Source organism: Ovis aries, chromosome 1, assembly GCF_016772045.2.
Source record: "Ovis aries strain OAR_USU_Benz2616 breed Rambouillet chromosome 1, ARS-UI_Ramb_v3.0, whole genome shotgun sequence".
In the NCBI taxonomy this organism is placed as follows: domain Eukaryota; kingdom Metazoa; phylum Chordata; class Mammalia; order Artiodactyla; family Bovidae; genus Ovis; species Ovis aries.
In genome coordinates, this window is record NC_056054.1 from 178,408,787 (window position 1) to 178,434,661 (window position 25,875).

Consider the following 25,875-nt stretch of genomic DNA (forward strand, 5'->3'; position numbering starts at 1 on the left):
AGTCTTTAAAAGAACACTTTTGAGCAAATACGTTCTTGTGAAATCTTTTGCTTTTTGGCTGCTTTCTAAACCAGATGAGAAGTATCAACTGGGAGGCCTAAAGCCTGCTGCTGTTCTGCCCTGCCTACTGTCGTCTGCCTTAGCATTCTTCACACTTTGTGAGTTTAAGAAGTGTCAGAACCAGCAGATCTGTTGCAGTTGCCTGGTCCAGCTCCATTGTTTTGCAGTTGAGGAAAACATAGGGATGATGCTAAGCACTCATACTAATTGCTAGCAACTAGAACTCAGGCCTCTGGAGTCCCTGTCCCTTCAGTGTCCTTTGCCTGAATCACACAGTCTTCCAGGACAAGCTGTCTTTGTACGTGTTTCAGGAAAGGAGGGTGAAGCAATGTCCAGAATTTGAGACTGACTAGTCTCTTATGTGACCGTGGCCACCGTTAGGCCAAGGACCTATGAATTTTACAAAATCCATGAATTTTAAAAAGCCAAAGAGAGTACAAAGTTCTAGCACAGAAATGAGCAAACTTGCAGTACTGCTAAGTATCTGCGAAGCTTCGTACGGCTTGATGGACCTCAGATCTGTAGTCACTATTCTGAAATGAAAAAACAAAGTTACAGGACAGGGACTTGGAATGACGTTAACTCATTATTCAAGTTGAATTTATAGAATTGGAGCTTCACCAAATTAACTTTTGGAGAGTAAATTTTTCACCTTCTTTATAGAGTCACTTAAGAATATCTGCAATAATAAAAGTAATATTAGACGAAAAGAGAAGACCTCCTCACATGTGTACCACTCCCATTAAATTCATAAAAGAAGACAAGATACAGAAGCCGCACTTTGAAAAGAAGCAGTTGGATCATTTTACCATTTCAATTACATCCTGTGGGATTTGAAATACAGTTGGAACTTAAACATGCAAATGACTATAGGCTCACCACATACGACCTAATGAAAATGAATATATGTGAAAATAAGGTAGCCTATGATGAACAGCGATGCACTGAACTAGGTTTTCCTGTGCTGAGGAAACGTGGAGAGCAGACTTGCATCTTTCTGTGAAGTAAAAATAGAGTTGAGGCTGGGCCATGTGCCTGGCCAGCTCAGCCCTGGAACTCAGCGCATCTGGGCTCTTGCTTTACAGAGAAAAGCAAGGAATAATATAATCCTCATAGTCTCTGGCCACAGAGATCTTCAAACTCATTCTCAGTCTGTCAGGGTGCTAATCTGTTTTGAACATTCAGTCCTTCTTTCCAGAAAGTCTTTCCAGAGTAACCTGGCCTTCCTCCAAATTGCCAGCACAGCCTGACTTCTGTGTCCCTTCAGCTGGAACTCTCTTGCACATACATCTGGCTGCCTGCTTTGTTTGTTTCCCCATTAATTTAGAAGTTGCTTAACAAAAGTCTGACCCTTGGATATGATATTGGCCTATAATTTTCCTTTCTGTGTTGTATCTTTTTCTGGTTTTGATATTGGGGTGATGGTGGCCTCATAGAATGAGTTCAGACATATTCTTCCTCTTCAACTTTTTGGAATAGTTTCAGAAAAATGGGTGTTAACTTTTCTCTAAATGTTTGATAGAATCCGCCTGTGAAGCCACTAGTCCTGGATTTTTGTTTGTTGGGGGTTTTAAAATCACAGATTCAATTTCAGTACTTGTGATCAATCTGTTCGTATTTTCTATTTCTTCCTGTCTCAAATTTTGGGAGATTGTACCTTTCTAAGAATTTGTCCATTTCTTCTAGGCTGTCCACTTTATTGGCATATAGTTGCCTGTAGTAGTCTCTCATGATCCTTTATATTTCTGTGGTGTCAGTTGTAACTTCTCTTTTTTCATTTCTGATTTTATTGATTTGAGCCCTCTTCCTTTTTTCCACAGCTGCCCACCACCCCTTCACCCACCGCCCCCAGCCTGCCACCCCAGGAGATCCTCCAAGATTCCTATAAAGTCACTGCTTTTGCCCTTGTCTGTGCCTAAGACCTTGTGTACATCCTCAAGAGTGGATCTCTGTGTCCCCTAGTCCCGTGGAGCTCCTGTGATCAAGCCCCACTGGCCTTCAAGGCCAAATGCTCTGGGGGCTCCTCCTGCCAATACCATACCCTCAGACTGGGGAGCCTGCATGGGGCTCAGAGCTCTCACTCCTGTGGGAGAAATTCTGCAATATGATTATTCTCCATTTTGTTGATTGTCCACCTGGGTGATATGGAGTTTATGTTGCAGGTGCACCCCTGGTTTCTTCTTCATGTCTTTGGATGTAGAATATCTTTTTATTTTTTTATAGATTCCAGTCTTTCTTATGGATGGTTGTTCAGCAGTTAGTTGTGATTTTGGTATGCTTTGTTGTGTATATTGACAGATCAGTGGTCTGCTTCACTTTACTCTGTGGTCTTCAGTCAGTTCAGTCCTCAGTCATGTCTGACTCTGTGACCCCATGGACTGCAGCACGCCAGGCTTCCCTGTCCATCACCAACTCCTGGAGCTTACACGAACTCATGTCCATCAAGTCAGTGATGCCATCCAACCATCTCATCCTCTGTCATCCCCTTCTCCTCCCACCTTCAATCTTTCCCAGCATCTGGGTCTTTTCAAATGAGTTAGTTCTTCACATAAGGTGGCCAAAGTATTGGAGTTTCAGCTTCATCATCAGTCCTTCCAATGAATATTCAGGATTGATTTCCTTTAGGATGGACTGTTTGGATCTCCTTGCAGTCCAAGGGATTCTCAAGAGTCTTCTCCAACACCACAGTTCAAAATCTTCAATTCTTCGGTGCTCAGCTTTCTTTATAGTCCAACTCTCACGTCCATACATGACTACTGGAAAAACCATAGCTTTGACTAGATGGACCTATATATATATCTATATAAGGAAAGCTGGATTCTACAGTTCAGTTCAGTTCAGTTCAGGTGCTCAGTCATGTCCGACTCTTTGCAACCCCATGAGCTGCAGCATGCCAGGCCTCCCAGTCCATCACCAGCTCCTGGAGTCCACCCAAACCCATGTCCATGAATAGGGGGTTATTGTACTTTCTCTAAGCTCACCTAAAACTATGGCTCCAATACAGACCTTGAGGAAGTGAGGGTTGTGGGAACAAAGAGTAAGAGAAGAAGATGATGTAAAAGAAACTCATTTACATGATCTATATTTAGCCTCTCATGTGATTGCAACCCATATAGAATGAGGCCTGGTTAGTCTTACTTTGAAAACAGGTGCAACCAAAACATTTAAATTACATCACTGTGACTCAAAGCTTTCAAGAATCTACTCGATCCTTTGTTGTGATTTTCTTAAAGCTTTCTAAAAATCCTCTTTAGGCATCTTTTCTTCTCAAGTTTCATATCACTAAGGCACCTTTCTTCAAAATTTAATGAATAAAATCCTCCATCTAGTTATACGTTGACAGATTAAAGAACAGGTTAAAGCTACAGAGAGGATCCTTCATGTACATTATCTTACTGTTTAGCTTGATGAATGCTTATTGTTCTAAGTGCTGTGGGTACAAAAATAAATACAACACAACCCTTTCCTATTGACGATGAAACTGGCAGAGCAGGCAACATGATTAAGGGAGGCTGTATAGCTGGTAGTAAAGACATCTGAGCTAGACCTAGGACTATCTAACTTTTGCTTCATTGTTCTCTAGTTGTCTATCCAAGAGCGTGTTTTTCACAGATTGAAAAAATTTGAGCTATTTAGAGAACAAAAACAAAATATTTCTAGTTATACCCAATTAAATCCTTAAACTAGCTTAAAAGTAAGTTACAGCCAGCTGGAATTGGACATAGCTTTCTATATAACATCTTTACTCAGCTAAGCCTGTATCCAATAGAACTTTCTGAAAAGATGAAAATGTTCAGTGCTGTTCAGTATGGTAATCACTAGCCACAAGCAGCTACTGAGCCTTTGAAATACGGTTAGTACAACTGAGGAACTGAATAATTTATCTTTTCCTATTTTAATGAATTTAAATTTAAATAGCTACCTGAGGCTTTATCATGTGGCAACATTGGGGAATGACATGAGAATTTTCCATTTTTTTGTGGAGGAGAATATTCTTAACAGATAGAAAAGATATTTCACCTGCTTTAGTACTTTGTGGCTTGGAGGTAAAAGTTTAGTAGAAAGAGAAACAGACACATAAAATGCTGACAGGCAGAGCCCAGAAGGATGCAGCCTTTCACAAAACAAAATACATGAATGAAAATGGCCATCCTACTTGCTGATCACTGGTAGCAAACAGAGACAGTTATACTTGCGCCTGAGGGGCAAATAAGCTTGTGCTTATGGAAATCTGAAACAGTTTGCTTATTTTTATCTATTCAAGCCTAGACATATAACTGAATACTAATAAACTCTGTGGCCTAAAATTACCTGGTTGAATGTGGGAGGGAGAGAATATACTCTTTTTCTCCTCTTAATAAGAGACAAGCAAATAGGAAACCTTAATTCTTTGGCCAGTACACACTAAATAAATATTTCAGCCCTTAAAGATTCAGGTGTCTGCTCAACAGGTGGCAAAATATTCTTTCTTTCTTCTCATAATTCTCTGACTTGTATGTGGTAATATCTATGGGTTTTTCTAATAAAACACAGCTGCTTTTTCGTATTTATCTTGCATTTCCACGCTATTAAAATATCTAAACTGCTCAGTGTGATAAAATTCCATCATTAGCTATGCTCCTACACTGAGTCTTCCCAGGAAATTTGGTGACCAGGGTCCTGATAGTTTAATATAAAATAGAAGTTTATAATGGAATCACTGGGTTTTAATTCCAGTAGCCCACTCTGATACCATCAAGCAGAGGCATTCAGAGGCCAAGACTCATGAAGCTCTCAGGATGTCATAATTTTCTCCCTTAATTGTAAGGAATTACTCTAGAGATACAAGACACAACATACAGTAATACAAAGGTGTTGTGCTTAGTCACTCAGTTGTGTCCGACTCTTGTCAACCCCATGGACTATAGCCCGCCAGGCTCCTCTGTCCATGGAGATTGTCCAGGCAAGAATATTGGAGTAGGTTGCCATGCTCACCTCCAGGGGATCTTCTCAACCCCGAGATTGAACCCAGGTCTCCCGCATTGCAGGCATATTCTTTACCATCTGAACCACCAGAAAAACCCAATACAAAGGTAGCAGGATGTGAATGTTTAAAAGGGAAGTTATTCCATGTTTTAATATGGAAACAACACTACCTGTTTCCTGTTTTTCCTTGCTTCTCTGCATTGGGAGGAATGATTCAACCCATTCTAGGATGGAGGGAACTTTGTCCTCCATCTGTTCCCATCACTTTCCACCCGTAAGAAGGAAAGCAAACATTTCTCCTTCCCCCCAGGAAGAGTCTAATGACTAAGCCTTCCTACCCTGGAGAGATAAACTAGTGTTTAGTTGCTAGTAAATTGGGCTCTGAACTTTATAGCTATTAAAGATTATTGCATGAAAGAAAAGTAAATAGTATAGGTCCTTTGGGCTTGATAGAGTCTAGGGCTGGAGCTCTGGAGAGTACTAAAATTAGGAGGTAGAGGCAAGAGGAAAAGGAGTCACTGGATGGGGAGAATTGTCTGGGAAAAGGATGAGCTGGAAGGGGTGGAGAAAAGGGGTGCTGACCTGGAAACAGAGGATGAATAATTGGAAAATAGTACTAACTATGAGAGGAATCATAGTCCTCTCCATCTTCCACCCAGTGTTTGCATAAATGAGAATCATCCCAAAAGCTGTATCTAGGACGTCAGGGGGAATTTTTCTCCATTTGTACCAAAAACTCACTAAATTGACTTCCCAGTAGAAACAATAACCATTCTTGCCACTAAATTTTTCTTTGTTATTTGAAGTGACAATATATGGACTATCTTGCCCCTCTATCTATCCCAGGACACCTTAAGCCCAAGGGGCTTAAGTCATGAGTCTGTGAGTCATGGGGAGGAATTTTAACTTTACTTGGGAGGGATGAATTGTACAAAGTTACTTCCCAAGCTGAGACATTAACTTTTAAGTGGAAAGCTCTACAATATAAGTAGACTGGATCACTGAATGCCTCTCTAGTATCCCTCTCCTATCTTCTCCAAAAAGATTCCAAATAGTTATTAGGTATCAATTACTCCTTCTCTTTTCAATCCATGTTACTCAGGGAAAACTGACCTTATCTCCAGTCAGGGATGAGTTCTTACTAATTAACATGGAAAGGACATTTAGTTCATGATTGGAAGAGATGCTGTTACTCTCTCCTGCTGAACATGTAAAAGAAACACATCACTCTGATTCTTAATGACGCCATTCTATAAACACAAGACAAACCAATCTTAGGTTGATGCAAATTGCTTTGAACCAGAGAGAGATGGAAAATATTTTCATGTTTGAAGACATGTTGAACCACTAAATCAGTGATTCCAGAAACACATTTTATCTATGGATTTATTCATTTCCTTATTATTTAAATAAATTTACTTGGAGTCATCTAGCATTTGGAGCTGAAAACTGGCATTTAAACCTTATTAGAAGAATTCAGGAAATTGATGAAGAAGCTTACTTCTTTATTAAAATAAAACCCAGAACTTTCAATGATTAGCCAGAAAGAAAAACAATTAAGTGTAAAAAAAGGTGGGTAACTAATTGATACTTTCCCAAGGATCTCACCTTCTGCATGGAGTTCTCTGAGGTAAGACAGTGTAGCTACCACCACTTTGACCTGCTGCTAAGTAGCTTTAGTCATGTCCGACTCTGTGCGACCCCATAGATGGCAGCCCACCAGTGTCCCCCATCCCTGGGATTCTCCACCAGGCAGCAACACTGGAATGGGTTGCCATTTCCTTCTCCACTTTGACCTAGAGATATGTAAATTCCCTCTTAAGGTGAGATGTCAACACCGTCAATCTCAAACTTTAAAGAAGACTTTGTTATATGCCTTGGGAGAAAAATAGGGAAATGAACCGAGAATATACCAATAAATAAAGTTTGACTTTTAAAGTGCATAATGATGCCATAGCTAGCTGGTGCCTGGGTTTGCAGATCTTATTCTGTTTCTTGTCCTAATATCTGAGCTGATCCAGCTTCATATGTGATCCAGCTCAGGTTTCTAACTTCTTCCCTATTAGCCTCATCATGGATGGCACCACTGTAAACTCTGCCCACTGGAGTTCCTTCTTCGGCTTTTGATAAACTTCAGCATTAAGAGTTCTATTCAGAACTCACATCCATCTCTGGATGTGTTTCTCAAGTCTGACCCAAGAACCCTCCACAAGAGAATCAACAAGGATGACTCTATAAAGAAGAGATTCCTGACCCTTCTGGAAAGGGATTATGATATGGTAAGTCTTGTGTGGCATCCAGGAATCTGCATTTAACCAATTTCCCAAGTGGTCGTGATCAAAATGAAAATGGAAAACACTGTTCTAGAAATATCTTTAACTTTCCCCCAAATTAGCAGTGTCTATCAATTATACCGTCATGAAACAAACATCATATAAATACAATTCCTCAAAAATGCATGCATGCATACATGCTCAGTTGCTCAATCATGTCTGACTCTTTGTGACTCCATGAGCTGTAATCTGCCAGGCTCCTCGGTCCATAGGATTCTCCAGGCAAGAATACTGGCTGCTGCTGCTGCTAAGTGGCTTCAGTCATGTCCGACTCTGTGCGACCCCAGAGACGGCAGCCCACCAGGCTCCCCCATCCCTGGGGTTCTCCAGGCAAGAATACTGGAGTGGGTTGCAATTTCCTCCTCCACAGAAATGCATATTTAGTGGTTATTTTGAACTTTCAAATCTATCTTTTAACTACAATTCTACAAACCATTTTCCATTTATTTTTTTCCTTAAGCCAATCCAAACATACACTTTTACCCAGAAGAATAGGTACAATACTACAGACTATTTATTTTATTCTTGCCCGTAAAGAATTCTAGTTGAAGTTCAAATATGCATTTCTGTATAAGAAGAGAATGTCATAGGAAGAAACAAATAAAAACATATCTCTGAGACCAAATGTGGACTGTCAGTGAAAACAATTTTATTTTTTCAATAAACTCTAAAAATTGTTAAACACATTCAGGATGCTAACACATTAGCACTTAAAGATGACCAAAAATAAAAAAGAGAAGTATTTCAAGAAGTAACCCATCCACATGTCAAGGTCACTCCTACCCAAAACAGAATGAGAAAGTCCCTCCTGTTCCAGAATACCTTCTCCACCCATTTAGTCACCCATTGAGCCACCCACTGCTTTCCGTTTCCACATCACATTTCTTTAATTTATTAACTTCAGAGCTGCTGTAACTTCAAACCATTATGTAGAAGGCGTAGCATATTGTGAACTCTTTCACTAGAATGTATGTAACAATTACTTAGAATTACTGATGTAATAATACCCAGGTCAGAAAAGTTTCAGATATGTTTCAGTGGGTAGGAAGTTGTCTTTAAGATGCATTCTATTTATTTGAGGTCATATCAAATGAATCACAGGTAGGGCAATAGGGAAGTGAAACAGGGAAAGGAGAAAAGCAATATAGGGTTTGATAAAAAGCAGTTTATACTGTGTCAGCTGGAGCTTATCCCGCGGGGGACCTCAGAGTTTTCTCAACCAAGGCATAAGGAGCTGGGGTATTTATTCATTGACTCCACCATTGTTTGAGGGATGCTCCAGGGCATTATCTCCTCCAAACACTTCCAGTGTTCCACTTGTATGGATCTCAGTGACTTGAGACTCAGGGGCTTGAAGGAGAAATCAATCAGTACATAACAAACTGATGCATACTGAGGGTACATGGGTTGGGTTCCAGCAGTGTCTGCTGTAGTCTACCCTTTGCACGACTTAGATTCCCTTGGGTCCTGTGTTAAATTGACTCAGTCCCATCACTGATTCCTCAAGAAGGTGATTCATTAGAGCTTAAAGATTTAAAAAAGACAACACTAGGTTGATAGGGCAAGATACAGACTCCACTGGTACAGTTGGTCCCAAAGTTGTTGTTAATAATCATCATCTCCATTCTCTACTACTTGTTAAGCAATTTGGCTTGTCTTGGTTGCTTGATGTGGTAGCCTAGAACTTCATCACTGAGGGGTCTGAGTCTAACCACACTTTCGTTAGACTGACACTGCTTAAATTGCCTATTTAAGATTATCACCATATATGAAATCAATACAAAGTGATCCATTGGATTTCTTGAGTTCTAGATTATTTTCCTCTCTGCTAGAATTAATATTAGCTATCATATCTCCTATCTCTGGATGGTAATCAGGACCAGTTATCCCTGCCATTATAGAACTCATGTTTTTGCAGGTTGGTCAGCATGCTGCTAAGCTGCTGCTGCTAAGTCGCTTCAGTCGTGTTCAACTCTGTGCGACCCCAGAGACGGCAGCCCACCAGGCTCCCCTGTCCCTGGGATTCTCCAGGCAAGAACACTGGTGTGGGTTGCCATTTCCTTCTCCAATGAATGAAAGTGAAAAGTGAAAGTGAAGTCGCTCAATCGTGTCTGACTCTTCGCAACCCCATGGACTGCAGCCTACCAGGCTCTTTCGTCCATGGGATTTTCCAGGCAATAGTACTGGAGTGGGGTGCTATCGCCTTCTCCTGGTCAGCATGAGAAGTCCAAAATGAGGATGTGGAAGTCATAACATTAGAATAGGGAATCTCAGAGAGAGGACTGAGGAGTCCTGGAAGTTCCTAAGATTATATTTCAGGGGTCTCAAGAGGTTGACTATTTCCAACTACATATCCCTAAGAAACCATATTTTCTTCATAAGCTTCAACTGAAACATCATTTCACGATAGTTTGAATGCTGAAGCAGATGTGAGAATCCACCTGTCTTCTATTAAATCAGAGATTTTCAAAGATATAAAAGAATGCCATTTTACCATTACTTTTTTTTCCTTAGGGAATATTTGTTCTTAATTAAAATGTGTCATTCACTTAAACATGTAATGGGTTTGCAACTGTTATTTTTTAATACATTAATAAATACTACTAAAATTCTTTAGTGGGCAAGGAATCTGAACAGACATTTTTCTTAAAAAGACATACAGATGGCCAGGAGACACATGAAAAGATGTTCAACATCACTAAGCATCAAGGAAATGCGAATCAAAACTAAGATGAGATATTGCCTCCTACCTATTAGAATGGTTTTTGTAAAAAGACAACAAATGAAAAGTGCTGGTGAGGATATGGAGAAAAGGAAACTCTTAGGTACTGTTGGTAGGAATGTAAATTGGCCTTGGAAAGGAGATCATTTTGCTAGACAACAGCAGCACCATCATCCCCTAGCAAAGTGCTCTAGCAACTGTGGACAAGGAATGTTGCCTGCCATTACAGTAAACAAAGAATATTGTCTACCATCCCAGTTCTTCAAATCATTAGACACTGCAGCTGCCATTGACAGTACACCCTGAGGAGAATTTAGGATGGAGAAAAACAGAAAGCATGCTATGCTTTAGATACTGGCCCTAGATAGTTAAGATCCATAGTTAAGGGATAATTTCAGTGAGCCCAGACTCTTGAGTCTTTCTGTATGTAAAAAAGAAAATCATTAATTTGAGATGTTTGTTCTTGTGATAAGCAGTAATCTTTTTATGTGCAACTACATTTTTTTGTTCCAGCCAGCCCCAAACTCCTATATATCTTGGCTTCTCCCTTACCTCTTAAGAGCTGTTTCTCTGAGCCCTTTGAGAGGCTGTCTTCCAGGTTATAGTCCTCAGTAAGATTCCTGAATAAAACTTAACTCAAGAAGGGGCTTAAGATAGCAGAATAGGAGTACATGGAACTCATCCCCCAACAAGCACATCATGTTGAATAATTCTCATGGAAAACTAACTGGAAACTGGCACAAGAATTCCTGTACAACCAAAGCTGCAAGAATGACCTCCATGTAACCGGGTAGAATGGGGGAAAAAGGGCATTTGGTCAGGAGCTGTGCCTCTGTGAGGGATCAGTAAGGAAGAGAAATTAACATAAGGCATTAACAGGAGAAAAACAAAAGTTTAATAGCATATCTACTTACCCAGGAAAACTGAGTAACTCTCCAAAATGGTTGAAGCCGACACTGTAAATGCCATCTTCAGCTAAAGAAAAAAAGATATTGGGGGTAGGGAGGTAATTATGGAAGATTACCAGTACTTTGGCCACCTCATGCAGAGAGTTGACTCATTGGAAAAGACTCTGATGCTGGGAGGGATTGGGGGCAGGAGGAGAAGGGGACGACAGAGGATGAGATGGCTGGATGGCATCACGGACTCGATGGACGTGAGTCTGAGTGAACTCTGGGAGATGGTGATGGACAGGGAGGCCTGGCGTGCTGTGATTCATGGGGTCACAAAGAGTCGGACACGACTGAGCGACTGAACTGAACTGAACTGAACTGAAGCAGGAAAAGCATAGTAAACAAGGTAGAATTTAAATTCATACCTTTTCCATTGGTAACACTTTCTACAAATTTAGATTTCCTCTTCCTAGTTCTTAGGAAAGGGCAATTTCTCAGTTTCCAGAGCTTCACTTATATCTCTTGTTTCTTAGATAACCAGCTTAGAATAATCAGTGTTGTGACAAAAAAGGCATATTTGGGGGGTAGCAAAATCTATTCCCCTTCATTAGATATATATGTTGTAAACACTACATCCTATGGCTTGTCTTTTTGCTTTCTTTTTAAGAGCAAATGTTTTCAATTTTGATGAAGTCTAATTTTATAATTTTTTCATTGTTTGTGCTCTTTGAAGTCAGTCTGAGAAATCTTTGCATACTCCAAGGTAGCAGAACTTTTCTCCTGTGTTTCTTCTTGATGTTGTATAACTTTAGATTTTATATTTAGGCTTTTGATTCATTTCAGGTTTATTTTTGTGTATGTCATGAGGTAAAGATTGATGTTTATTATTTTTTCTTTTACTGATATTCAGCACCAATTTTTTGAAAAGATTTTTTTCCTCAGTAAATCCCCTTGGCACCTTTGTAATAAAGCAATCGACCATGTATGTGTGTCTATTTCCAGATTATTCTGCTCCATATCTATATTAGCCAATGCCAAATTGTCTTGATTACTGCAGCTTTATAGTAAGTCTTGCAATCAAGTAGGGTAAGTCCCCCAACTTTGTGCTCTCTTTTAATAAATTGCTTAGGTTATTTTAGTTGTTTTGCACTTCCAGATATAATTTTGAATTAGGTCTCCAGTTTCTACAAAAAAGTTTTGTAGAATTTTTATTGGTCTTCCATTGGCAAATTTGGGGGTATATGAAAGCTTACTGATTTCAGTCTTCTAAATCATAATCATGGTATACATCTCTATTTGTTAGTTGCTCAGTCATGTCCAGCTCTGTGACTCCATGGACTGTAGCCTGCCAGGCTCCTCTGTCCATGGAATTCTGCAGGCAAGAATACTGGAGTGGGTAGCCATTCCCTTCTCCAGGGTATCGTCCCAACCCAGGGATCAAACTCCAATCTCCTGCACTGACGGTAGATTCTTTACCATTTGATCCACTGAGGAAGCCTACATCTCTATTTAGGTCTTCTCAAATTTCTCTTAGTGATGTACCATGTGTACTTGAAAATAATATGTATATTGTAGTTGTGTGTAGCAAAAATATGTGTTGACAAGAAATTAGTCAGTTGATCTAAGAAAAAATTGGACATTTTAATTCCAGTCAAATTGAGAAATATAACCAAGGTTAGCATTCCAGAAAGCTCTGAGAATTGTTCCATATATTAGAAGTCAAGGCACAGTTATATAAGGATTTAATATTTACAACAATGCCATGTGTTAGGTGGAATTGTTTTACAAATGAGAAACTGAAGCTGAGAAAAGTAATGTCCTTCGATGAATAAAGACCAAGCCAAGATTCTAACCATAACAGCCGTTAGATCCTAGACTGGGAGCGGCTTTGTGGGATGGGTTTTGCCTGCCTCACAGACTCATTTTCCACAAATGCTCTGTGGAGCATATCCCTCAGAAATCTAAATTCTGTTCCCAGACTGTCCATAAACTGGGTGATCAAGGAAGTGCCGTTCAGTCCAATTTCAACTCCCTGGCACCCAGGCAAGGACTGGAACAGGGTTCTCATGGGGACTCAGGGTCACCCGTTGTGGGCCCTCAAGGGCAGCCTCCTGTGCCTGTGCTGGGTGCTCCTGGGCCTCACCCTTCAGGATGAGTAAGGGAGGTTCTGCAGCATCCCTTTCACCACACACTGCAGCTGGCTGGGCACAAGCTGGCCGTGGAACAGCAAGGGTGGCTCAGTTCATAGGGCCCAAGAGAAAGTGCTAACCTTCCATGTGAAAACTCAAGGCCCCAGGTGGCCTCCCTTGAGACTAATGTTCTTTCACAGTGGACCATTTTTCTGGCTTACAGTATTCTTGGTTACAATTTATATTGACTCAGCTGCAAGCACTCTAGCTGACACAGCTGTGTTGTCAGCTGAAGACTGTTATAAATGTAATGATATATAAGCTTTGGTCTGGGTCTGTGTGGAAAATAAGTGAGCAAAAGCCCCCTCTTCAAAATTACATAGGAGCCACAAATCTACTGGTAGGAGGCTATTACTAAACCTAGATGTCCTCTGCTGTTCGGTGCTTTACTAGCCAGGCTTCACATCGTGCCTCTCAAGTCATTCCTTCTCACAAATACCCATCCTACTAACTCATGCCCCTCCACCCTGCTTAAGACACATCTGTGAGGTCCACGGTGTGCAACAAGAGCACCTCCATTTTGTAACAAGGTAATTGAAGTCTAGACAGAAAGAGTAACTTGCCCAAGGAGAAGCCAGACCAGAACTCAGAGTAGGAAGTCCTTGCTGGGTGAACTTTGCAGTATAGTATCACATGGGAGGTGAGACTCTATGGCCAGTCCCTGTTGGCTCGCCTCCTTATTCATACTGTAAGGTGAGAACAGCAGGGATGTTCAACCTTTGAGAAATAAATACTCTTCTTTCTCTGAACTTTCTGGAGATCGTGTGTTTGATTCCTGTGGCTTCTATAAATAATTATCACAAACTTACTGGCTGAAAGCAACGGACGTTCTTTCTCTGACAGTCCTGGAGGAGAAAGTATGAAATCCAAGTGTCAGCAGCACTGATTTCTTCTGGAGGCTCTAAGGGGGAATCAGGTCCAGGTCTCTCTACTAGGTTCTGGTGGCCACCAGCAATTATCAGTGTTCTTGACTTGTAGATACATCCCTCCAGTCTCTGCCCTTGCCTTCACATCAGCTTCTCCACTGTGCATGTCTGTCCTCTGTGTTTTTCATAGAACACTTGTCACTTGTCACTGAATTTGGAGCCCACCCAGATAATTCAGGATCTCTATATTTAAATATATATTTATATATCTAATATTTAAAACTGTTAAAATAATAACATCTGCAAAGACTTCTTTTCCAAATAAAATCATATTCACAGGGTATAGGGATAAAGACATACACATATCTTTTTTGGTGGAGTGTGGGCAGGTTTCACCCCACTGCAGATCCCTTGTGTCCTATGCCTTTGAATGTGAATTATCTTGATCTTGCTATAGGCTGGAGCTGAGTAGAATACCAGAGTTTAAATTAATTTAAGTAAGAAAATGCTCATGGATTTTCTACCGAGTGAAAAGAAGTTAGGAGTTGATAATTTGTTTTTAAGTTACCAACTTAAAAAACTTGTTTTTTTAAGTAACCTCTTACTGCGAACCTAACTGGAATCTACTAACAGGTATACAAGTAACTGATCCAGGTCACTAGTGGGGTACAAGTGCGGTAGCAGACATTATGCCATCATCCTCTTGGAAATGTAGTTAGCATATATGAGTAGTTTTGCCGCTGCTGCTGCTAAGTCGCTTCAGTCGTGTCCGACTCTGCGCGACCCCACAGATGGCAGCCCACCAGGCTCCCCCATCCCTGGGATTCTCCAGGCAAGACCACTGAGGTGGGTTGCTATTTCCTTCTCCAATGCATGAAAGTGAAAAGTGAAAGTGAAGTCGCTCAGTCGTGTCCGACTCTTAGCAACTCCATGAACTGCAGCCTACCAGGCTCCTCCGTCCATGGGATTTTCCAGGCAAGAGTACTGGAGTGACAACAACAAAAAGTCGCCTAAAATCCCACTCACAGTTAAAGGAAATGCCATCATTTCCTTTGACTTTGGTGTGGACTCACAGTAATGTCACAGAGAGATCACATTACAGGAAATGAGCAGAGTTAAGACTTGTCAAACTTGACCCTTTGAAAGGATTTTGTGTGGTAGGTATCAGAACTTTGGCCAATTTCAACTCTCTGATTGCTGTGGCCAGACACTCTTATAGGAATGTGGAGCTCAGAAAAACCATTCACTGTATTAAATAATCAACATTGTAAATAATTCCCAAAAGGCATTATGTTTGAAGAATTTTGAAGAATCCAAAGAGGGGGCTCAATAAATGAGCTCTATAGAAAAATTGTTATTTTCAGTATTTCTTCTCATAAAGCTAACAAGCCCCTAAAAACAAGGACCAGTTCCCATATGGCTATCCATTCTCTCCTTATCAAGAAGTCTCCCCATTTCAGTAGCATTTTCTATCAATAGGGATTTCAGGATTAATGCACTAAGCCAAGACCCTAAACCACCAGAATTTGTAAGGTCACCAAACAAATTGTTTTAAAAATAAAGAAGTGCTAAATGCTTTTAATTCCATTCCATATTTCATTCTGTTACCTCAGGTATGACATTTGGTGTATTTTTCTTCCTGTTATTTTGAACCTTCAGTTCAGGAAGACTGTGCGGTTTTATTGATATAAGCAGATGCTGTTCAATGTTTTCTTAATGTAGCAACTTCTGAAAGAGAGTGTTTGTGTGAACAGAAGAGAAGAAATAATAATTTATACCTTTATGGATACATGCTCCTCAATTTTGCAGGAAACATTAGAAAAGGTTTAACCTATAATTCTGGAAGAGTAAATCTTAAAACCAAGACTTAAGGAAAGCAGTGTGTTCTGCCACAATTCTGCTGGCATGGGCCATAACTGAGATGAGAGCCTGGGACTTCTTGGTTTAAGCTTTGCAACAAGAGAAAGAGAGGCAGGGGTGGGAGTGGGGGCTGGGAAGAGATGGGGAGAGGGAGAGAATATGAGTGAATGAACATGAATGAGAGAATCATTTGAGTTAACTTCACGTCTGGCCTGATTCAAGCCCCAGCTTGCCAAAGCAGTCAGCCAAGGCTAGGTGTTTCAGAGAGAGGTATCAGGATGAATGAACCCACAAGCAAGATCTTGATTCAGATTCCAATTTAAAATTACATTTCCAGACATAAGAGGAGTGTGGCCTCCTGGTTGATTCTCCCTGCTGTTGTCATGACCAGTTATTCTGGTTCTCATACGTGCTCAATTGGTTGGTCACATTTGGTTTAAGAACACAAATTCACTAGATGTTTATATCCTTAGAATAGTTGTGGGAAATCCAGGGCAGCGTTACACCAGATGGGAAGTTGCCTTATAGTCATTCTTTCTACAGCAATGCATTGCTTCCCCCCAGAGTAAGTCTATTTATGCTCTTCAGTCTCCCTTACAATTCTTTTTTTGCCCTTCTCTCATATATGCAAAAGGCTTCCAAATTGTGAAGATTTCTTTACTTAGGATGGTTTATCCCCAGGAAAAGTCATGAGAATATGGGAGACTTAGCCAGACTCTGACTACTTTTCCCATCTAGGGTATGTTCCAGACACCATCATTATACTTAAAGCCACAGGAGGAGCATTCTTATGCATGTGGCACTGCAGCTTTAGTTACTTAGTAACACTTGACAAAATATCTTTTCAAATGCTTAGTTTTCTTGCAACACTTTTCAGGTGCTTTCATGCCCTCAGATTTGATTATTCGGCCCACAGAGTATCTGTTCCTTAGACCTATCTGGGACCTTTGCTTTCAATCTCTTGTGTCTAAGGGAAAATCAGTAAGTCTTGGGCTGCAAGGAATGATTTCCTTTATCAAAAATTATCCTGCAGAAAATTGGAACAGGCTATCAACATCCCTCTCCTTATTGTATCTTGAGGTCCAAACTAGTCCACAGAGAATAAAACTTTTTAAAAGATCAAGCTATAAGTGCAAGCAAGAAGTACTTGAAAGAGATGTAGAGAGGAGCGGAAGGTGGTGGTTTCATTTGAGCAAATTATCATGTACCATTTTGGTTAAGGCACATGTGCTTCCTTTTCCTCTGGTGTGTTCATATTGGTGAGTTTTTCTCAGAGGGCAAGTGTTAGTCTAGGCAAATGACTTCTTGGATGACCTTTTCGAGTAGCAGGAAGACCTGACTGCTCAATTTACATGTGAAGATGATAGCAATGAGAAGGTAGTCCAGAACTGAGACTAGTTAAAAATAAAATTGTGAAGATGAGTTTTGAGGTCAAACCCAACTTCTCTGTTTTTGTAGCTCTCTTCCTAAACTTCCTTGGATCCGCTTCAGCATAGCACGCTTTTGTTACAAATAGGAAGCTGCCCTATGGTATTTTGTCCACATGCTAAAGTAATTAGAATTAAGTATTGGAAGAGCTATTGCATCTCTTGTCCATTGCACCCTCTTCTCTGACTTCTGTGTACTTTGGAAGAACACCCTCTGCTCTTGCAAGTCTCTCTCACACAGTGTGCAGGGCAGGGCCCAAGAGTCTTTTCTCTCATAGGTGAAAGAAAACTGAGGGTCTACATAGAAGCTCTCTTTTTTATCCAGGCTGCTGAGAGAGCTTTATGAACCTCATGGGTAAAATTTTAAAATTTAAGGCAGTGGTGAAACCTTAATGCTGATCAAAAACCAAAGCAAAGCAAAACAAAAATCTACCTTATTTATTAATAACTTTCCTGAACCGAGATGGAGTGATTCTTTATGAAAAGCCATAGATTGTGAAAATTAGTTTGGTGGGTGGAATTCAGCATTTTTTAAGTGAAAGACTAGAATAAAGGAGAACATCAAAGTATACAATAGATGATACAGGAAGATTTTCAAAGGGGCTTTTTAAAATGTGTGTGTCTGTGTGTCTTTGTAAGGCAAACATTTTCTCCCTGATCACAAGCAGAAATAGTTAAAAAAAAAAAAAAGTGGCATTTCCTACTCCAGGGGACTGTCCCAACCCAGGGATTGAACCCACATCTCTTGTATCTCCTGCACTGCAGGCAGATTCTTTACTGCTAAACCACCAGGGAAGCATTAGAAAGAAAACAGAACCATTGAGATAGGAACCTGGCTTGAGAGTGGACTGACAACTAGAGGCCTGAAAGAAGCCGATTTGGAAGGTAGGGTTGTGATGGAGAAAGGTGGATGCTTGGGCAGATACCAGAAATAGGGTGATCCTTTGCAGTTCACACAAGCACCACTCCATACCACACCCACATACACGGTTTTTCTATGCCTAACATCACTCTTCTAAATGCCTGAAAACTCCCCAATTGCTGCCCTTGACATAACTGCCGTAGACTCTACTGTTTGTCTGAAGGAGTCTTCTTGGAAAATAGCAGTCCCGATGAATGTCCTCATGAAGAAGATCAAGAACACCCCGACACTTTTGATTCTTTCCTGGGCTGGTGTAATCAGTTAATGAAGGGGTGATCAATCCAGCTATTCTTTAACATAGCATCCCATTTTAGTGTCCCCACTTTGAAATATTTAAATGAATAACTTCATAGATAGACAAATCCCCCTTTTTAAGTTAGATAATAAGCAATTATAATCCAAACATGAGAAAACCAAAAGTTTAGTGTTCTTAATCACCTATATCACTTGTTCTACAAACACTGTCAATGGTCTCTCCTAAAGAAGAGTCCAGTCAAAACACATCCGCTGCATAATTCTCTCTAAATTGTGCAAGATGTGTGCTTGTGTGGCTCCTTCACCCCATGTTTGATCTCAGACGGTACCTTAGAAAGGCTGTAGTCCAGGCAGCTGAGCTAAAGCCACAAGCATCTCTTCTAAGTCTCCTCATCTGGGTATGCTTGACATTTTTTCAGCTTTCTTGCCAACATGAAAACCTCACAGAGTGTGAGAATAAGGTTAAGAGTTCTGGGGAGAGGGGAACTGAAAAGCACGCAGCTGTGGAGACAGCCCTGGTATGGTATCAGTGGGGGTAGGCGGCTGCAGCGGCTCGCTGGGTCTTGTCAGCTGCATGGGCTGCTCAAACCCTCCCCAACACCCTTCCTCTTCCTATGGGGTAAGAGACCACTTTTTCTCTTTCTTTGAAATTCTCTCTTGCCATTGCTTCTCTGATCCCCTACCTAGGATGCTTTCCTGTAATTTACCTGCACTAAGGTGGCTGTTCAGGGCACCTCAGCTGGGAAACCTCTGCCGGTGACCTTTGCTTCTTTTATTACCATCTGGAAGTTTAATTTCCGCAACTATTTGCCTTAATTTTGATCGACCTTGTGACATATTGTTGGCACTTCAGTCCCAGGGGCACAAAGAGGGCTGGCTGCTGGAGTGCCTCTATCGTTCTGTTTCTTAATCTAGGTGGCGATTTCAGGGGTGTGTTCACTTTGTGATAGTTCACTGAGCTGAACACTTGGCAATTTCTGCATTTCCTGTACGTATATTTCAGTAAAAGGGTTTTAATATTCCTCTCTTGTCCGCTAGACTATATCCTGAGGACAGTAGTCTCCATTTATTCCCTAACTTCCAGCAAATGCTTGACACTGAAAGAGTTATCAAGAGGCCTTGATTTAAATGTTAGTGACCCTTGTTATGGAGGCAGCAAGGTCCAGTAGAATAACACTAGTCTAGAAATATGGAGACTCGAATTCCAGTCTTGGGCCTATCATCATTTACCTAAACTAATTTCGGCAAGTATTTGGCCTCTCTGGATGTCAGCTTGTACAACAATAAAATAGACCCCACTGTACCTGCCTTCCTGACTTTACAAGGATTCCTTCTAGGGATTAGATGAGGTCATGGTATAAAATTACATAAAAGTGGAAAATGTCAGACAGACATGGGATTGGTTTTCTCAGGAGCCTCCTGCCTACATCCGTGTCTCCTGATCTAGACTAGATTGCAGGCACCCAGGGATGGGACTTTGTACCTGTCTTTGTGCATAGCCATTTTATACTATGGAGGATCATTTTAAAGGAATGTCCACTCTTCCCCCAGCCTGGCTCCCCAAGTCACCTCAGAGAGCCGTATAAGTGGGCTCAGGGAGGGGCATATTCTGAGCATTCGGGACATCTTTCAGTGAACTGCCAGAATTTGAGCATCACAAGAACTGCTTCCATGGAAATGTGCTCTGCCACGTAGCAGACCCCTTCCTGTGTCTGGATGTTAGAGAGGACTGGGAACACACATCCAAAATGGCCTCTCCCAGAATGCTACGGGTGCAGGCTTTCAGATCCACAGTCGATAGACATCAGTGTGAGACCCACTTTTAGCCATGCTGCAGTTCAGTCTCACAATCTAAGGCCAAGCCTGATCATCCCCACCTTCTATGCTATCCATCCCCTCCCCTTCAGGCACACCCTCCTCAGGTTTATCCTTCACGCTCTTCACTTCCGTACCCACTTCACCCTCCTCCTCCTCCTGACTTCACAACTTGAAGGCTGCTACTCAGCCTTCTTGCCTCCCCACCTCAGCCTCTCCAAACCTTCCCACTCTTTGCTAAGGATCCTGATACAGCCTTTTCACATAATTTCTGAAATTGTTGTTCATTTGCTCAGTTGTGTCCAACTCTTTGCATCCCCGTGGACTGCAGCATGCCAGGCTTCCCAGTTCTTCACTATCTCCCAGAGTTTGCTCAAACTCATCTCCATTGAGTCAATGATACCATCCAACCATCTCATCTTCTGTCGTCCCCTTCTGCTCATGCCTTCAGTTTTTTCACAGCATTGAGATCTTTTTCCAGTGAGTCAGCTCTTTGCATCAAGTGGCCAAAGTATTGGAGCTTCAGCATCAGTCCTTCCAATGAACATTCAGGGTTGATTTCCTTTAGGGTGGACTGGTTTGATCTCCTTTCTGTCCAAAGGACTCTCAAAAGTCTTCTCCAACATCACAGTTTGAAATCATAAATTCTTCAGCACTCAGCCTTCTTTATGGTTCAACTCTCACGTCCATACGTAATTACTAGAAAAACCATAGCTTTGACTATACAAACCTTTGTCGGCAAAGTGATGTCTCTGCTCTTTAATGCGCTGTGTAGGTTTCTCATAGCTTTCCTTCCAAGGAGCAAGCATCTTTTAATTTCCAGGAGGGCTGTAGACACTGTCTCCAGTGATTTTGGAACCCAAGAAAATAGTCTGTCACTGTTGTTGCTTTTTCCCATCTATTTGCCATGAAGTGATGGAACTAGATGCCATGATCTTAGTTTTTTGAATGTTGACTTTTATGAGGAGCCCCACTCTAAGCAGAAACCACCGTTTGAGCTGCACAGTCCTGTATGTATATCCCTACATAACTTTGTCCAGTCAGTTTCATTGCCAGTTTGTCTTCTGATCAGAGCTGTATCTTCTACCAGTGTCAGATAGACAGTGGGGGCAACCTACAAATAAGTGTTGTGAGAATAAAACCATCAGGGTGTTGAAAGAATTCTTATGCTAACCTGACTCTGAAAACAGAATGAATGAGGTAATTACATTTTAGAGTCACTGTGCATTTGCCTGTTGAATCATTCTCTGAAGTCTTTCTGATTACAACATCAACTATGCATTCATTTTCCATCTGTATAGGAAACCATGATACATGGTAATGTGAGTGATGCCTGTTTTTAACTCATTTAGGATGCTGGAATATACGTTTTGGCATGCTCCAGCAATAACGGACTGAGAGGTGCTCATTTGTAGACAAGCCTGCCATGGAGCCATGAGCAGGTCTTAACAGTCCCAACTGTTAGGATCAGCCATTGCCAGAGATATGTGAAACACAAATAAATAATTTTCTCAAAAGGTTTGCAATAATGCCCTATTCCAATGTAACCCTGAAAATTTTTGATTAAAATAATTGTATTGTCATCCCTGAATGTGTAGTCCTTACTTTAAGGTCTTCATCAAGCGAAACCACGGAAAGTCCTTTGATTCTTAGAAATAACGGCTGTTTCTACAGAGGGAACTGGTGGTTTCCAGGACCATGTCCAGGGGTAAGTTGTAAACCACAGGGTGGAAGCTCTACACTATGAGCTGGGTAAGGTGCCAATTTCACTGAACATGAACATGAGCACATAAGAGCAAGTGCAGGTCACTACCTCTCTGAGTGGCCTCTATTTTCATCTCTGGGAAAGGAGGAACTAAACATTCTTCTTAAGGTGGAATCAAACACTGGGCAGCATACACATATGTTTTAGGACTCTGCTGCTCCCAGGGGGCTAAGGGGGGCAGGGTAGGGGGTACCCCAAGGAAGAGAATGGGGATGAGCTTGCCTGCTCTGATTCTCCCAGGAGTGAGTGGGATGCAGCTTTGCATCTACGTTCATAAAGGGAATTATAGGGGAGAAATATTAGCCTCAGAAGAAGAGGGCAGAGTTACACCCCTCCTCAGTTCATGGCTCCCAGTCATCACCATTCTGGGCAAGGCCTTCTCTCCATTTGTTAGGCTTTGTTTTATTTATTTAATACATTTCCTTTTCATATCTGACTTCTATTTGCCCCCACCTCAGATACTAATATGTACTTGGATGTATATTAATACATTTGAAATTTCATGATGCTATATCATCTTTGTACACATTTTAAGTATGTAGGAAAGTATATCAATATATATGATTCATGACAGTGAACTATGGAGTTCATTCTTTTTCTTCTTTTTTTTACTCAGTTTTATGCTTTTAAGACTTGTCCACGTGCTTGATGAACAGTATTCCCTATTCATCTAGTCATTTCCCAATGATGGATACAGAGATAGACCATACAGCCTAATGGTTAGGAGTCACATGCAGGAGCCAGACTACCTGGCATCATTCTGACTTACCAACGGTGTGAACTTCGACCATTTACTCCACCACCCCATACCTGTGTTCTCCTTTCTAAAACAGAAATAGTAAGAGTGTCTATTTCATGTAGAGTACTGAGAACATGCAAAGGACAGGGCCCAGTAAACATCCGGCAAGCATTAGCCATCACTATCATCAATTCCCACACCCAGTGGTGCATAGAACACCCTCATATGCATCCCTAAATGAGCCTGTGCCTGAGTTTCTCTGGGGAGTCTACACCTCCCAAGAGAGAGAGATGGCTGGGTCACAGGGTGTAGGCACTCTTAATTTCACCAAGTACTGCCAAATTGCTCTCCAGAATGACTAGGCCAGTCTACATTCCCACCATCAGTCCCTGAGGGTTCCGGGCAAAGTTTTCTCAGCCAGTGAGAGCACAGATTTTAACAAGTCTCCTCTCTAGTTGCACTGACATCATCTGTCTGGGAGACTTCTGTCCAAGATGGGTGGGGAAACAGCTCTAAGACATGTGGCTAATTTAGAAGTCTCTGCTGTTCTGCTCTCCAGAGCCCTAAACTCTGTGGTAATTATCAAACAGTAGGCTCAAGCCTTGGAGGTGGGTGGGTATCAGAATCATTGTGGAAGGGTGCAGTTCAGAGTGCTTCACCAGGAGATTCTGACTCACGTACCCTAGGAGAACACGCAGCACTCACCCCCTCACCCCAAGTAAGAGTCCCTGCCTGTGGGAGCCACTGTGCTGATGGACGGACGTCAGCACAGGACAAAAGGTGGGGAACCCCTGGGGGAGAGGCAGGCCTGCAATGACCCAGGGCCCTGGAGTTTTGGGAGGCTGAAGGTTGCCGATGCAACCTAATGGAGTGGGAAGATCCCTTGTCCAGAAAATTCTCCTACTGTCAGACATATCTCTATAGCCTGGATAATACCAGAAATGTCACTACTCACTCCATTCATTCTTTAAATTAAGTCCATATTTTCTCTTGATGACTATTCTCTATCAACACATTACCTGGGCTCTGTTGCCTACAGCCCAATACCTGCTTGTACCCAAAGTGTAAGCATCTAAGGCGGGAGTCATTGAGGAACTTTGAGATTTGGTAACAAAGTATGATCAGTGTTTGATAGATTTGATAGATATGTGTCCAAGCTCCTCTCTCAGGGACTGTGAGTACAGCTCCAGAGGAGATTCTGAGGCCCATGGAAGGGTGTCATTTAAATCCATCCTTGTGCATACATCATCATAAAGATAATAAACCCTATATTTAATAACTGCCAGTTTGAAAGCTGATATTGGGGGTAGGGTTTGGGCACAGGAGGAAAAGGCAGAGACTAGATTGCAAAGGTTGGGATGAGGAAAACCACAAGCACCAAAAGAGGCTGGGGCTTGAGAACTGTGTCCAGATGCCAGAGAAGGAGGTTCTGTGCCAGTTTCCCTCATCCATGATTTCTCCCTTACAGCATATGCCATCCCCATCCCACTCCTACATCGGGAAAATGGGTTTGAAGCCAGACCCCATGGCATGTAGGAGAGGGAAGGCATCTTATATTTTGTCTCCCCAGTTTGGTGCCAAATTGTTATTGATGAGTGTCTTTGTCTCTTCCCTCTGGAACCAGGCCCTGTGGATCCCACTTCCATGGCTCTAAATGAGGCTCCTCAGTCCCCTTGCAAAGGTTCACCCTGCCCCAGAAGAGACAGGCCCAAAGGGGAAATTTAAGCCAATCTTTCATAGTCAACTGAATCCTGGCCTAAACGACTGTGGCCTTTAGTCTATCCTTGACTTTGACCGCCCCCCACCCTACAATTCTGAAAATTGGGTCTCTCAGCCTTGATTTAAAAATATTTATGAAGGCCCTCCTGTGAATGAGGCACTCTGGTCTTTACTGGAGATGCAGTTATGATAAGTTACTTGACCTTGTCTCATGGAGATTACAGGTTAGGGTCCAGTAAGAAGAAAGTGTAGTAAACTGTGATGAACACTGGGATGGGGAAAGGGAAGCATGTAGGAGGATAGCTAATCCAAACTTGGGGAGGAGGAATGGGGCAGTGAAGACTTCCAAGAGGAAGTGATAGCTAAGTCCTGATGCAAAGTGCAAGTAAAAGTGAACCCAGCAAAGAAGATGACTGTGAATATGGGTGGGTCAGAGATTTTGGAGAAAGGAACAGCAAGTTCAAGGGCCTAGAGATTAAAGAAAGCAGGACATGTTCAAGGGTTTAAACATAATTCTATATGGCTAAAGCCACAGAGGATCACGGCAGAAGGGCAAGAGATGTGACTCAAATAGTAGGGAGGAGGTTGGAGGCTTAAGAGGGAGAGGATATATATGTAATTAGGGCTGAATGTATATAATTATGACTGATTTGCATTGATGTACGGTAGAGACCACCACAAGACTGTAAAGAAATTATCCCCCCACCCCCCAAAAAAGGTGACAAGGCAACTTTCTCAAATTCACTAAAAATGAACATGTGGAAGAAGGAAGACAGATTGTGTCTTGCCTCCTCCAGCAGAGGAGGAGACAGTAGGCAGAATCCAGTTCAGTGCAGACAGCAGAGCGCTGGCTTTGGAAATTTGCTGGTTTAGTGAGTAAAACAGGTTTACCTGCTGGCTGCATCTCTTAGGCAAATCACTTCTCCTCTCTAGGCCTCATTTTCCACATCTATAAAATAGAACTAATGAAACCTGTCTTACAGGGTAGCTATAAAAATTAAAGATGATGTGTCAAGTTACTTTTTTGTAAAGAAAAAAGTAACCTGACATACAGTAAGTACTCAATAAATAATAGCTGCTAAAAAAAAAAGTAAAGAGGAGCCAGATTATCATGGGCCTTACAAGCAGAAAGATCATACACATTTATTGTCCAAGTTGAAGACCCAACTCTTATAAACTGGGACCGTTCTGACAAATTCACATCATCACTTTATTTATAAATTAAGACATTTAGCTCTAATTGAACCCAGGTCTGTGTTTTCCTATACTGAGCCCCACCTGCTTGAAATCTGTCCTGTACAGAGGGTCTAACTTGTCCTTGCTGAACTTCTCCTAGGAGAAAACC

The 25,875-nt window shown here is 41.5% G+C and overlaps 1 long non-coding RNA gene across 2 annotated transcripts in view; it reads right to left on the minus strand.

Annotated features, from left to right (window-relative positions):
* Positions 1-18,944, minus strand: part of LOC121816420 (uncharacterized) — a 53,889-nt gene extending 34,945 nt beyond the window's left edge. Inside the window, exons 1-2 of one of the 2 annotated variants that reach the window (XR_006056029.2) lie at positions 18,822-18,944; positions 10,995-11,055 (exon numbers count right to left, since the gene is read on the minus strand). This is a non-coding gene — a long non-coding RNA (uncharacterized LOC121816420). Of the gene's footprint in view, positions 1-10,994 lie in introns of both variants that reach the window. The other variant, XR_009601183.1, reaches the window with a different exon arrangement.
* Between the last annotated feature and the right edge of the window lie 6,931 nt (positions 18,945-25,875).